The sequence below is a fragment of the Balaenoptera ricei genome, chromosome 16, assembly GCF_028023285.1.
Source record: "Balaenoptera ricei isolate mBalRic1 chromosome 16, mBalRic1.hap2, whole genome shotgun sequence".
Lineage (NCBI taxonomy): Eukaryota > Metazoa > Chordata > Mammalia > Artiodactyla > Balaenopteridae > Balaenoptera > Balaenoptera ricei.
Window position 1 is genome coordinate 42,206,983 of NC_082654.1, and position 13,865 is coordinate 42,220,847.

The 13,865-nt window shown below is 41.8% G+C and overlaps 1 long non-coding RNA gene across 1 annotated transcript in view; it reads left to right on the forward strand.

The window, feature by feature from the left end:
- The window catches only part of LOC132350211 (uncharacterized), a 403,110-nt gene that overhangs the window by 249,233 nt on the left and 140,012 nt on the right, over positions 1 to 13,865 (forward strand). The window lies entirely within an intron of this gene.

Consider the following 13,865-nt stretch of genomic DNA (forward strand, 5'->3'; position numbering starts at 1 on the left):
TGAGTCATTTTAATAAATATTGCTCTCAAAATAGATATGGGCAAGGCAGCTATGAAGGTCAAGAAAACCCAGGTGTGGGGACTCGGCCCTTAAGTCATTTTTGGCTCCACTTTAAAGGAAACCAAGCTGGAAATCAAAGACCTGCATTATGGATATGATTTATGCAAAAAAAAGCGGATACAGAATTCCACCCAGTGGCTCATTCTCAAATGAGGGCCTGGAACCTACATCAAAGTGTAGTTACTAAGTGTGCTTTCAGTTAGAAGCTGTAGGGAATTCCCTGGCAGTCTAGTGGTTAGGACTCCGCGTTTCTACTGCAGGGGGCATGGGTTTGATCCCTTGTCGGGGAATTAAGATCCTGCAAGCCACTAGCCATGGCAAAAAAAAAAAAAAAAAAAAAAAAAAAGAAGCTAAGAAGCTATAAATTGTAAGAGTGGTTTTATTTCACTATTCCCCATATTAACTGCCTTTTTCAATTAACCCACCCAGAGCTGGCTGGAGGGTTTCGGCCCTAGATCTGTGCAAATTGAAGAGAGGTCAGGTGTCCACCTCTGTCTTTCTTAGGAAGGTTCCTGAGGCAATCCCTTGCTCAGTTCCTGTCCCCTTTTCAGGGACAGGGTCTTTCCTTCACTCCCAGCCCCTCTAGGTGTCCAGGACTGTTGGGCAGTGGGTCACTTGTAGGCCCAGGTCACGGGAGAGTCACCCATCCACCTCCATCCTGTCTGCCAATGACTCCAGCCGACCCTCGCCTCTCCTTTCTTCCCACTCAGAGCCTCTGCTCTCCGCCTGCCCCACCTGCCCTGCAGGCACTTACTCGAATCTCTGTTTCCTGCTCTTGCACCTTCTTTGAGACTTTTGTGAACTGAGAGGGAGGAAATAGCTTTCAGGGTCCCAGTAAGTGTTAGAAGGGAGGAAAGTTCACAGAAAACACTCAGATTAAAAGTCAGGATTTGGATGAATGGATAAACAAATGTCATCTATCTATACCATGGAATATTATTCAGCCTTAAAAAGGAAGCAGATTCTGACATATGCTACGACATGGATGAACTTTGAGGACATTATGCTAAGTGAAATAAACTAGTCACAAAAAGGACAAATCCTGTATGATCCCACTTACATGAGGTCCCTAGAGGAGTCAAATTCATAGAGACAGAAAGTAGAATGGTGGTTGCCAGGGGCTGGTTGGAGGGAAGAATGGGGAGTTATTGTTTAAGGTATAGAGTTTCCGTTTGGGAAGATGAAAAAGTTCTGGAGATGAAGGGTAGTGATGGTGGCACAACAGTGTGAATGTACTTAATTTCACTGAACTGTGCTCTTAAAAATGGTTGAGATGGTCAATTCTGTGTATGCATCATTTAACACACACACACACACACACACACACACACACTTTGAGCTGGGCCCTGCCCCTCAGTGCTTTACTTCATAGGAAGCCCCGAGGATATTCCTGGTGGGTAGGATTGTGGACATCTTAATGTTCTTCCTTGAGCCTTAATATGTTTTCCCAATTCCATACAAAGAGCACTTATTACTTTAATAATTGGAGAGGGAGAGAAGGACACTTTAAGAATTTAAAAGAAAATAAAAAGTGAGGGAGTAGGGAGTTAATTGCCTCCCACGCAGGGCCTGAGTATTGTCCAGGTGGGTGGAGGTGAGGGGCAGTTGCAGTCCCAGGAACCAGGAAGGCCCTCACTGGCCCTCAAGTCCTGACCCCAGTGAGAGGTTTGCCAAGGCTTCCTGCAGAGCTAAGCTCTGGGACCTACTGGAGGTATCCCGGGGAGGGTGGTCTTCATCAGGAAAGAGTGACAGGACAGTCCAGTGTTCAGCCCTGACAATGGCCCTCAATTTAACAAATACACAAATTAATAACCTTACAAATTTTAGAGTACCAACTCTTGTCCAGTCACTAAAGAAGGCTTTCTATACATTATTTTTCAGTCTTCACAGTAATTCTATAGGTTAAGGATCTCTATTTCAAATAATTTTCCCTGTAAAATATATCCTACAAATAAAGAAGCATGTAACATATATTTGTACATTTATTTTTTCAATAAGAAATCAATTGCATTAGTTACAGTGATTGCTGTAACAAATAATAGACCCCCAAATGCCTAATGACGAAAGCACAAAGCAGTTTCCTTCTACTCACCAAAGGAGGGCAGCAGAGGCAGGGAGAGGGGGATGGGCAGCGGTTGTCCACATAGTCACTCTGGGATCCAGGCTGCCAGGGGCTGTGCTATGTTCAGCTCAGGGTTTCTGAGGTTGCCTTTGGCATTGGCACCCAGGCAGCTGGAAGGGAAAGGATCTCACATGTAGGGGTATTATAGGCCAGGCCTGAGAGTTGTGACTTAACTTCCACTTACATTCCACTGCCTAGAACTCATTCTCATGGCCAAACCTAACTGTAGGAGAGACTAAGAAATGCAGTCTAGCCTTGCTAACAGGACAAAGCAGAAATGGATTGGATTAGGATGACCTGTGTAATTTATTGTTCAAACCAGGACCTTACCAACAGGGAAAGGTATGATTAAATTATGCCAGGACAGCAGGCACAAACTGGGATAGGGAAGATGTTCATCCTGGTTTCTGTGAGTAAGAGCAGGCAAACACAAACAAAAATATGTTTTCCTATTTTCTTCATTTTCTACTCTTTTGCACAGTGACACTTGGTGAGCCTTAATCTATTAAACCAGCCCCAACTGATGGACACAAGTTATTTCAAATCTTTTGCTATTAGAAACAATGTTGCAATGAATCCTACTGTACAAACATCATTTTAGGTACATCTTAAACAGATAGCAGGAGTAAAATTAACTCTTAGGCTCTTAGCATCCTTGTATGTGTGCATCTCAAATTAATGTATTGGATAGTTTTCCTTATTTTTGTACTTTATATAAATAAGATCAAAGATATTCTTTTTAAAGTGACTCTCCCAATTTTTGCTCAAAACAACGTTTTTGAGATTTTTCTGGTTAATGAATGAATAGACCACATTTAAAAAGCAGGTAGTCTACCTTTGAGGGTTATTTGCACCATTGCCAGTTTTCTGTGTTTTGGCGATGGGGGGTGAATATTCCCTGGACCCTAGGGTACCTGTGCACAAGTTTCCTCTACAACTCGCATCTAATGGTGGATGTGCTCCATCATAGGGCAGCTACGTATCCCCTCATTAGGTGCTGCCAGATCCCTCATTGGCTGTTGCCAGACTGTCTCTGAGAGCGGCTGGGCCTAATCACATTCCCACAGCAGAGGATTCCCATCGCTCCACATTCTTATCGTGACTTTCTTGTACATTGGAGGTTAAACAACTTTTCCTTTCTTTGTAATGTGAGCTTCTTTGTTTGAAAAATGCCTCTGTGTGTCTTTCACTCATTTTTCCGTTGGACTGCTTATCTTTTCCATGGCAGATCAGAGGAATTCTTTCACACTTTGAATACTAACTTTGTTGGTTATAATTATTGTGAATACTGTCAGTGTGTGTGACTTGTGTTTACTCTCTTCATGATGACTTGATAACAGTTCATAATGCAATGTGGCCTAATGAATTAATGTTTCCCTTACGGTTGGTGCTTTTTTGTTTACTGCTTGTGAAGGCTTCCTAGGCCAAGGTCTCAATCCCCACTTTACATGGGAACAGACAGTAGTTCAGATGTTTGGGTAACCTAGTGCCCAGGTTCTAACCCAGTATGCTCCTTCTGAGGATTTGTCTGTACAAGTCTGGCCTCCCAAGGCCAGAGTGAGCCCGGGAGATGCCTGCCCTCTCCCAATCCTACCAGGAACAGCCTGGCCTCTGATGATCCCCTAAACCCCCTTGGGCTCTGATAACTCCCTCACATACCATCATCAGTGCCTCCTTTGGCCTTGGAATTTTATTTTTCCATCTAACGTGCATCCTCGTACCGAGACTAGCCAGTATGACTTGCGTCTGACTTGTGCTCAGGACAAGGGCTCCAGGACACATCAGTGACGTGATTATTTTATGGCACCTTCCTAGGCGGGCCTCTCTGGAGCTGGAGTCTCAAGGCAGGGGCTTCTGAAGTTTAGCATGCATGACTCTGGCTTTGATGACAACGCAATGGTGATGATTATGCTATTTCATTGCTGTTTGGATTCGACAGGGGCTGAGAAGAAGAGCAAGGATTTGGATGCAATGGGGAAAGCTGGGAAGCAGTTTGAGGGCACTTCCTTCTCTTTCCTAAGGGCTCTTGTCCCTGCCTCTTGAGGACAGAGAGTAAACCCAATGGCCTCAGTTAAAGGAAGGGAGAGAGAGTGAAAGAAAAAAAGAAAGAGAGGAAGGAGGGAGGGAGGGTCCTCTGCAATCCCAACATCCCTATACACACCTCCTTCTGGGCCATGTGCAGGCACATTTCATGTCAGTTGGTGCACGTGCCATTTTGTGTTCCTTTGTCACTTATAGGTTTTTCCTTGTGAAACAGACATAATTTTTAACATCCATACAGGATGCCATGGAGTTGACAGCCACGCACAAATATAGCCATCCTTCTGGTGTTGGACAGACAGGAGGCCATTTCCAGAGTCAACTTAGATGTTTTAGTCCAATCTGCAGTCGGTAGCTTTAACTATTACTGTTTTTTCCCCCTGACTTTCGGTGATTTCCTTAAGCTACAATCTCAGAAATGAGATTTCTGGGTAAATGGGAATGGATATTTTTATGGCCTTTTAAAGATAGCGGCAAATTTCTTATCAAAGATGCTGTGCTAATTTTCAAAACCCAAGATAAATTTCTTGCAATTTTTAAAAGATAGAGTGGGGCAGGAAAAGCTCACCAGAATGAGCTTTTGGATGGCTCTGGCCTTGATGTTTCTGGAAGGTTCTGATCAGCAGCTTTATTTTTGTGGAGACAGGCTGCAACAGACAGGAAGGCTTTATGGTTATTTGGACTCATTAGGTTACTAGGGACTGTTTCTGACCAGTTTAACCGCCTGCTGTGCAGGGCTCCCATCTGGGGACATGGCAAAGGGTGACGGGCTCTAACTGTATAGAATCCATCCCCTCCCGCTCAGAACTTGCACTTTAAGAGGGGAGTGAAGCTCTGAGGGGATTGCCAACGCGGATCCAGCATCCTTGCTTACCCAGTGCTTTTGTGTTCCCTCTCAGGATATGTGGGCCTGGGTGATTTTGGCCAGGCCCAAAGGTACCCTGAGAGTGTGCTAGGGTGGCCTGGCCCTGAGGTATGGCACTCCCCAGGGAAACAATGTGAGGGTCACAGAGAGCAGATAAGCAGTACAGAGGTGCGCCTACCCCCCAGCCTTTTTCCCTGGTGGCTGGGCCTTCCCAGGGGCAGACACGGACCCACGGCTCACGGATGAGAGGCAAGTGTCCTCACACTGGCTGGGCCACAGACTCACAAGTGTCCCCCAGCAGAGACGGCTGACCTTTTTACAGGTGCCTGGCGGGAGTCCAGTCCCACTCTTCTGGTCTCCCCTGAGGGAAGCCAAGGCCTCAGCAGGGACTTGCCCAGGACATGACCATGGGCATGTTCACTTCCCCCGGGGAGCTGGGTGGGAGACTCTGTGGGGACAGGAGCTCAAGAGGACCTGTGTCTGAATACTCAGAACAAACATCAGACAAAACCAAAACCACTTCTTGCTGGGGAAGCCGTGCCTGGGCCTGGGGTGGTGGGTAGAAGCACAGTTCTCCACCCTTTACACCTGCCACCGCTGAGGTGGACTTTTGGGGCTTCCAGGGTTGGCAGAGTTCAGGATGCTTTCCCCCATGACTGCCTCCGCCACGCAGCTTCACGGGCTCCTCCACTCACTTTGGCATCATCATTATCAACAACAACAATAAAAACAATAAAATAGCAATAGCCGATATTTACTCAGGGCTTCTCATGTGCCAGCCACTGTTCTAGGGGCTTTATATGGTCTAATTAAGTGTTAGATGCTACTCTCATTATCCGCATTTTACCAATGCGGAAACTGAAGCACTGAGAGGTTAGGAAACTTGCCCCGGGTCACACAGCCAGTGAGTAGTGGAATTGGGAATCAAATTGAAGCTGTCTAGCTCACTGCACTCTTCAGCTCTTCTGTATTATAAATGACAAATGCTTACATACCTACTCTCCTAAAGAAACTCACAGGTGCCAGCAACTGGATCTGGGGGCAGAGCTGTGACCCCAAGCATTGACCTGGGATTACATCCCAGCACCGTAGCTTTCCAGCCAAGCAACTTTGGCTAATTACTCTATTTCTCTTAGCCTCAGTTACTTTATCTGTAAAATGGGGGTATAATCCCTACTTTGCAGGGGTCTGTGAGGATTAAATGAGATCCCATCCTTGAACCCATGAATGTGTGCAGCACTGTAGACCTCCGGCCGTGGTGGACACCTAGGAAATGTGGGCTCCTGGTCCTGGTCCTCTTCCTTTTTGTATGTCCTCCGAAGGTCCCCTAACTGTCCTAGGTGCAGGGGCAGCATCTACAAAAGAGAGATGAGTCTATGCATCCTGCCACACGAGTCTCTTGGAAGAGGGAAATGCATGCAGTGAGAGACTCTACTGCACAAGGCTGGCACTCAGTGGATGGCCTCTAAGAAGCTGTGAGAGTATGGGAAAAAAATCATGCTTTCCCAACACTTTCCTGCCCATTCGAGGAATCTGTGGTTCTGCTGCCTGATGTCCTGCTCTCGGTCCCATTGTTCCATCAGATGGCCCCTGGGGACTAGCCAGTCTGTAAGCACATGCCCCCATTCAGTCAGTAGATTCTCCTTCCAGATTCACCTCTGAATGCCAAAAAGCCCCGCCTAGGAGTTTACTTATCTTCTTGACCTCCCTATTCTATAGGAAAGTCAGCCAACTGGCCAAAGCAAGAGTGAACTATTTATTAATACCATTTAATTTAAAAATTTAATGCTGATTTAGGTTTCATTTTTATTTTTTGACACCGCTTAAATAGATTGGGAGAAACACAAGTGTATAGCTCATTGCACTGTGAGTATCACTGCTGGCACTGTTCCTGCTCCAGGTGATGGATGGTATTAGAAAACGCTTGGCAAGGCCATTTACTTCACTGGACTGCCCTCTCCCTTCCCTTCCTCGTCTTCCTTTCTTCTATGTTCCCATAGTGCTGTGTGCTCCTCTCCTAGCACTTCCTGCCTTGATTCCTTGAGAGTGGGGTCATGGCTGACTTTCTTGACTAGCTTGCTCTCCCACCCACCACAATTTCACATCTCTCCTCTCTCTCCTAGCCTTCCATATTTCTCTGGCTCCCTCACACTAGTTAACAACATCTCTACACCACATAGTCACAAGACAGTTGCTGCATCTCCACTATCACATCTCCTTTCCAGGCAAGAAGAGGAGGAAGGAGGGAGAGGCAAAGGAAAAAGGCAGTCTTTCTTCCAGCAAAGCTTTCACTTTTTATTTAGAAAGGGTTCTTTGCCCCAGAACGTTTAGTTACTGATTTGGGTCCTTGGACTCTTTAATCAATAGAAATTGATAAGAGGCCTGACGAGGAATTCAGGCAAGCCTTTCTTGGGACTTGTGCTGCAGCACAAGGGAGTGAAAGCAAGTAACAGGTTCCCTTGCTTGCTTGATGAGGGGGTGAGAATTGGTTCCCTAAATGGGGTGAGTGTGGAGGTGCATCGGTGGGTTGGGCCAGGGGGGCGGCTTAGGTGGTCTGCATACCCCCTTGGTGGTGCCGTGTGCAGGGATCATGCACTGGACCCTGCTTTTGCTCTCAGCACCTCAGAAATGGTAGTTGGTGGCCTTTTTGTAACTTATTTTTCATAACTGCCCGCATGCACACACATGCAGTTATTTTTAGTCCCTTACAGTTTCTTTGTATTTTGTTGCTGGAGTAAACGGTCCCAGGTCCCAGCCTATCTCACTTTCACTTACATTTCATTGGCTACACCTGGGTCACAGGACCACCTGTAACTGAGAAGGTGAGAATTTTAGAAGGGCACATGTATACCCCCTCCCAAAGCAGGCCTCTGTTAGTAAAGAAGAAAGGAGGGATGGACACTGGACAGGCAGCTAGCAGTAACTGTGTACAATTAGTCATGCTAAGTATTTCATTAAAGGACAGTTTTTTCCCTCTTCCAGATCAAGAGAAAATCCCCAAATTTAAAATAGATTTCTGTAGCCTCCCCCCACCTCCACCCCGCCCAACCTCTTTTGTTCTGTTCATCACTCAGAAAGCAGCCAAGATGATTCTTTTTGGGAGGACAGCCACGTTCAGTGACCATACTGACTTACTGAGGTATGTGGACCAGGATAAGGTGAGGGAGGTAGAAAGATCTTCTCTCCTGTTTAGAGAGAAGGTGCTGGTCCTTCTGTTTCTCTTCTCTTCCCCCATTGTATACAAAGACTTGTTTTGATCATTTTCTATTATCTTTCTGGCAGGTTCTTCTGTAAAGCCTTTCTTGACTTCCAGGGAAAGTTTCTGCTGCCTTTTTAAAAGTGAAAGTAGGTGCTCTTAATAATTGCTGTAGTACAAAACATGTAAAACAAGTCCATACTTGCTTGTTAAAATTTCAAGAATTTGCCAAGCTGGTAATTTAGCTGGATATGGCTGTCGTAGGAGTTCTTATATCACAGAAATCTGAAAACACAACAAATCATTTTGATTTGCTTTATTTTTGTTTGCTTTTTCTAGAGAGCTGGTTTACCAGGACATCACTGAAAATACCACTAACTACACCCATCCTTGTCCAAATATATGAGTATGAAATGCTAATATACTGGACATAATTAGGCTAAATTACTCAAGCAATTAAGGTGATAGCATAGTCTTCATATTTTTACCTACCTTATAAGAGTTGGTTTCATTGGTCTAAAACAATATTCCCTAAATTCAGGCTTAAACTTCAAGGGGGAAAATCTATATTCTGAAGAAATAAAGAAATAGGTCAGCGTTTATATATGCCATCATCAGTGAACAGCACAGCTATAGAGCTTTACAACCAGGCTTTTGGTTAATGACTTAATTAAAGTGGGATTAATATAAATCTGTTGTCAAGAAAGAATGCTAGTGAAAGTAGAAAGTATTCTGGCAGTCTACCCTTCCAGCTGTCATCGTAGGAAACATTGGTAGCAGGGTGACAGAGTCAGTGACTTAAACACTTTAAGATCTAGAAGGAAGGCTGGTGTTTGCAAGCTTTGCAAGAGAAAATTGAGAAGCAAAGAAATAAAATTTGCATGACTACATCTAAGGCAATATATCATATAGTGTACTTTTTATAAGGTCCCTTAGGAAAAATTTCTCTCCTGTCTTGATAACAAGCAAAGCTGACTTCTCTTCAATAATTGTTTTCTAACTTTATGCACACTATGAATCTTGTAACTAATTGTACTTTCCTTTTTGATCTGACAGCTGGTGGAGATTAGGACTAAATTTGTGGCTTAAATAACTAATGTATAGAACCGTGGCACACATAATGAGTGCTAATCTAAGCACTATATTTATTCTTCCCTTATCTTTATTTCCCTTTGTCTCATTCTTTCAACCTTATTTCACCTCTTGTAGTCTATGCATTTTTGTAAATCACCATGAGACCTTTTGTTCTGAAATGGGATATAAATAAATAACACAGGCAGGAGATGGGCACAGCAGCTGGTTCTGTAAAGCATAGTTGTATTTATATGGCTTGCTTGTTTCGAGGTAATATTGTGCCCATTATTTCAGCTTTTACTCAAAATGGCCCTAGGAATCCTATATCCAAACTCATTTTGTAGTTATGGAAACTGAACTAGAGAGTTTGGGATGTGACCAGTGTAATATAGTAACAAAGGAATGACTACAACCAAAATTTATTTGTCAAGCCCCGCCCTAGACACAAACATTGGGAAATGACTACATAATGACATGTTGGTAGCTTAGGGCCCATATTATTTCAGCCCTAAGGTCTTTGGGTGAATTTGTCTCTCAGTAGAAAGAGCCTGATATAAACCTAATAATGCTATTTAGACACTTATTTCAAGCCTATACTTATTGCTTATCAAGCAAGTTATGGTAATGCTATCTCAATTATACATGTTAATGTAAGTAAACCTTCAAAGCTTAGTTTTAAAAGGCATACAGTATACTTGCCTTCCTTTTAAAAGGCATACATTTGTTGCATCAGGAATATACATCTCTAGTCTCCTCCTACCTCCCCCCCACCCCAAAATGTCTTATTACATGAATAGTACCTGTACCTCTGGAAAAACCTTAGTGATTGATATTAATGATGAATTCAATAGTATAAATAAAATTATATGGCAAATCAGAATCTATAAAAGCAATATTTTGATATGACTTTATTATATGAATTAAATATGTCTATGTAACTAAAGTATCAATTTAAATATGTGAATGTTGGCTTATACTATTTATATATATATATGTATTCAAGCTGACTAAAATTTTGTTTTCGCTCCTCATTGTACTATGATCAATATTTTTATAGAGTTAGAAAATTCAGTGTCCTTTGTAGGAAATGACAAAAGTAAAGAAATCTGCTGGGGAATAGATAGTAAAGGGGGTAAGGACACTGAGTCACAGATACTACATTTCCAAACCATCTTTTGTCAGTACACTCATTTATGTAAATCATGCTGTTGAGATTACGAAAAAAGCTTAAATTTTCTAAGCTAAACTTAGCTAGATTTTTTTTTTTTAATTTATTTATTTATTATTTTTGGCTGTGTTGGGTCTTTGTTTCTGTGCGAGGGCTTTCTCTAGTTGCGGCGAGTGGGGGCCACTCTTCATCGCGGGGCGCGGGCCTCTCACTGTCGCGGCCTCTCTTGTTGGGGAGCACAGGCTCCAGACGCGCAGGCTCAGTAGTTGTGGCTCATGGGCCTAGTTGCTCCGCGGCATGTGGGATCTTCCCAGACCAGGGCTCGAACCCGTGTTCCCTGCATTGGCAGGCAGATTCTCAACCACTGCGCCACCAGGGAAGCCCTAGATTTTTTAAAAAAGGAATTCCTTTTTTAAAAAATTATTTATTTATTTATTATTTTTTATTTTTGGCTGTGTTGGGTCTTCGTTTCTGTGCAAGGGCTTTCTCTAGTTGTGGCAAGTGGGGGCCACTCTTCATCGCGGTGCACGGGCCTCTCACTGTCATGGCTTCTCCCGTTGCGGAGCACAGGCTCCAGGCACGCAGGCTCAGTAGTTGTGGCTCACGGGCCCAGTTGCTCAGCAGCATGTGGGATCTTCCCAGACCAGGGCTCGAACCCGTGTCCCCTGCATTGGCAGGCAGATTCTCAACCACTGCGCCACCAGGGAAGCCCCTAAACTTAGCTAGATTTTGATAAACATCTTGTCTCTTTCACAACAAATTCAGAAGAGCCATTGCTAATTCAGTGATTACCCTACACAAAAGGTGTACTTAGGGTAAGTATTTAGATTAAAATGGGACATATTTTAGATGAGACTGCTCAGGAGTCCCTCACATGCATACCCATGAAACCTCTCAACAGTCCTCCTGGAGCTCAGGCATTGCATGATGTTCTTTAACAGTGCTTATTTATTTATTTATTTATTTTACTTTATTACTTTTTTTACCATACAGAAGCCCAAGTCATAGGGGAAACATCCTATAGGTTTATTTCTCTTTAAAAATACAAACCATTTTCATTACCTGGGGGAAAGATGTATTTTCTTATAACTTAGAATATCAACTACTTGGCATAGGTCAGTAAAAGTTACACTGGTATTTAGCAAGTAAAATATTATAATCTGGCCATATTTGTGAAGAATATGAAGAACACTTTCTAATTTTTATTCTCTTTCCATCTCTATATACCATTATAGAGATGGAAAAATATGTTCAGATCAAGTCTCTGATTTTATCTCTTATTTGAGGTGGACGTTATTATTGTCATTTCCCAATGGGGTGAATTGTCAAATGACCCACCCAAGGTCATGCAGTGACAGGGCTAGAATTAACTCATTCTATTAAATGCAATATTTTTCTGGTGTGAGCACCAGAAATACAAAGATAAATAAAATTCTATTCTATGATATGAAGAGCAAAGGGGCAAAAGGCCAAGAATTTACTCTGTATTCAAGACAGTTGTTTTAGAAAACTTATTCTTCCCTATACTGATTGTTTGAGATAAAAGATGATTGAAGTTATTATATCATCAACTGCATTATAAAGTTAAGGTAAGCTGCATGTATCCAGGGAAACATGAGCATAGCTAGATAGATGGATGAATAATAGAAAAAGATATAAATACACAAATTATGAACCTGAAACATCCAACTCAATCATGTAAAAAGGCATAATGTAACTTCATATTGACTATACTTCTTGATATATTTACGCTGTCATTTAGCATTTCTATGGACATGCTGACAGATTATATATTAACATCTTAGTGTTTATGGGATTATAAAAATTAAAAGTTAAGTGGATAGGTGGAATGTTAGAAAACACAGTGTCCCACTCTTCTTAGAACTTGGTAACACGTATACATGAATGAAATGTATCAGAAAGGATGATAGTTTTAAAATACACATCCTTTCTCCAGATTGTTCAAAGATAAGAGTTTGCAGAGCAGGATTTTCTTTGTGTTATCAAACTGAAATACTAAACATGTAAATAGGAAAATCGTTACTGATGTTTATCCCCACCTGACAGAAAGAGAGGCCATTTTGTTTCAAATGGAAATTTATTTTTGAAACATTGTGTAGTGAGTAACAATGCATTTTTAACTTAAATTTTTAATTCATATTTTACATACAGTAACATAATATTTGTTTAAAAAAAGTGTTTGGATAAAAGAAATTGGGAGAGCAGTGAATGTATTGATAATTTTCCAAACTATAGACAATGTTCAAGCCTTCCATATATGTGCTTAACTTATCATAAATATAAAGTAGATTGCAATGAAAAAACACCAATCTAAAAAGTAAAGATTGTTATTACAAAGATCAAAGTCAACAAATGCAAAAACAAGAGAGGAAAAAAATAGAGCAAAAGAATCCATGTTATCATTTGAGTAGAGGAAATTATCAATAAAAAGTAGAGGTCCTCAATATAATTTTGAACCTATCTCTCAGCCTTATCGCTATGTTATTTGCAGGCACCAGTGGGCATCTGCCCTGAGAATGGATTATTAGAACTTTCTGCCTATTTTACTAATTAATTTAAGTGGTATATAAGCCCCACTCATGGCAGAAAGTGCAGAAAGTGAAGCAGAGCAAGAGAAAAAGTAAGGCTCATGAAGTAAAAGAAAGAAAATGTCTTCCCTCAAGGATCAATATTCAATATTTTCTGGCTCTATGATACATAAATGTAATTAACAATATTTTAATAGTAGCTACCATATCCCATTTGGAAGAACCACTTAGCATAAATAACATGTTTTAGCATTCCTGTTAACAACGTGGTTTAATAACATGAATGCCATATCACATACAAAATTCAAGGCAAACTTTTTTTTTCTGGATTTAAAAAGATGCTTCTGGCCAGCCTACAGTTATCATTCTATGACAACTCTCACAGTTTGTACCTAATGAAAAAGAGAAGTTGAGAGAGAGAGATTAGCCTCTGTGATTTCATGATCTTTGAGTCACAAATGCCCTATGTCACCTTGAATCTATTTTTCATTTTCCTTGCCTTGCCCTTCATGCCAACAAGGCCTTCTCTTGAAATCAACAGGTTTAGCGATATTATAGTCATATCAGTCTGTTCTCATCTTAACCAGCCAAGATCTGCTGTTTCTTCTGACTGATTGAAAGCTGGTGCTGATTAAGAACCACCACAAAAATTTGCTATACCCATCTAGGAAAAATAACCACCACTTTCTTTATAAACATTTACATAGAAACATCATTTACATGAAGTATTCTTAAACACACTTGAATATCTCCCCTGGATTCCACAATTTTAATCCTGAGTCAGAGTTTTA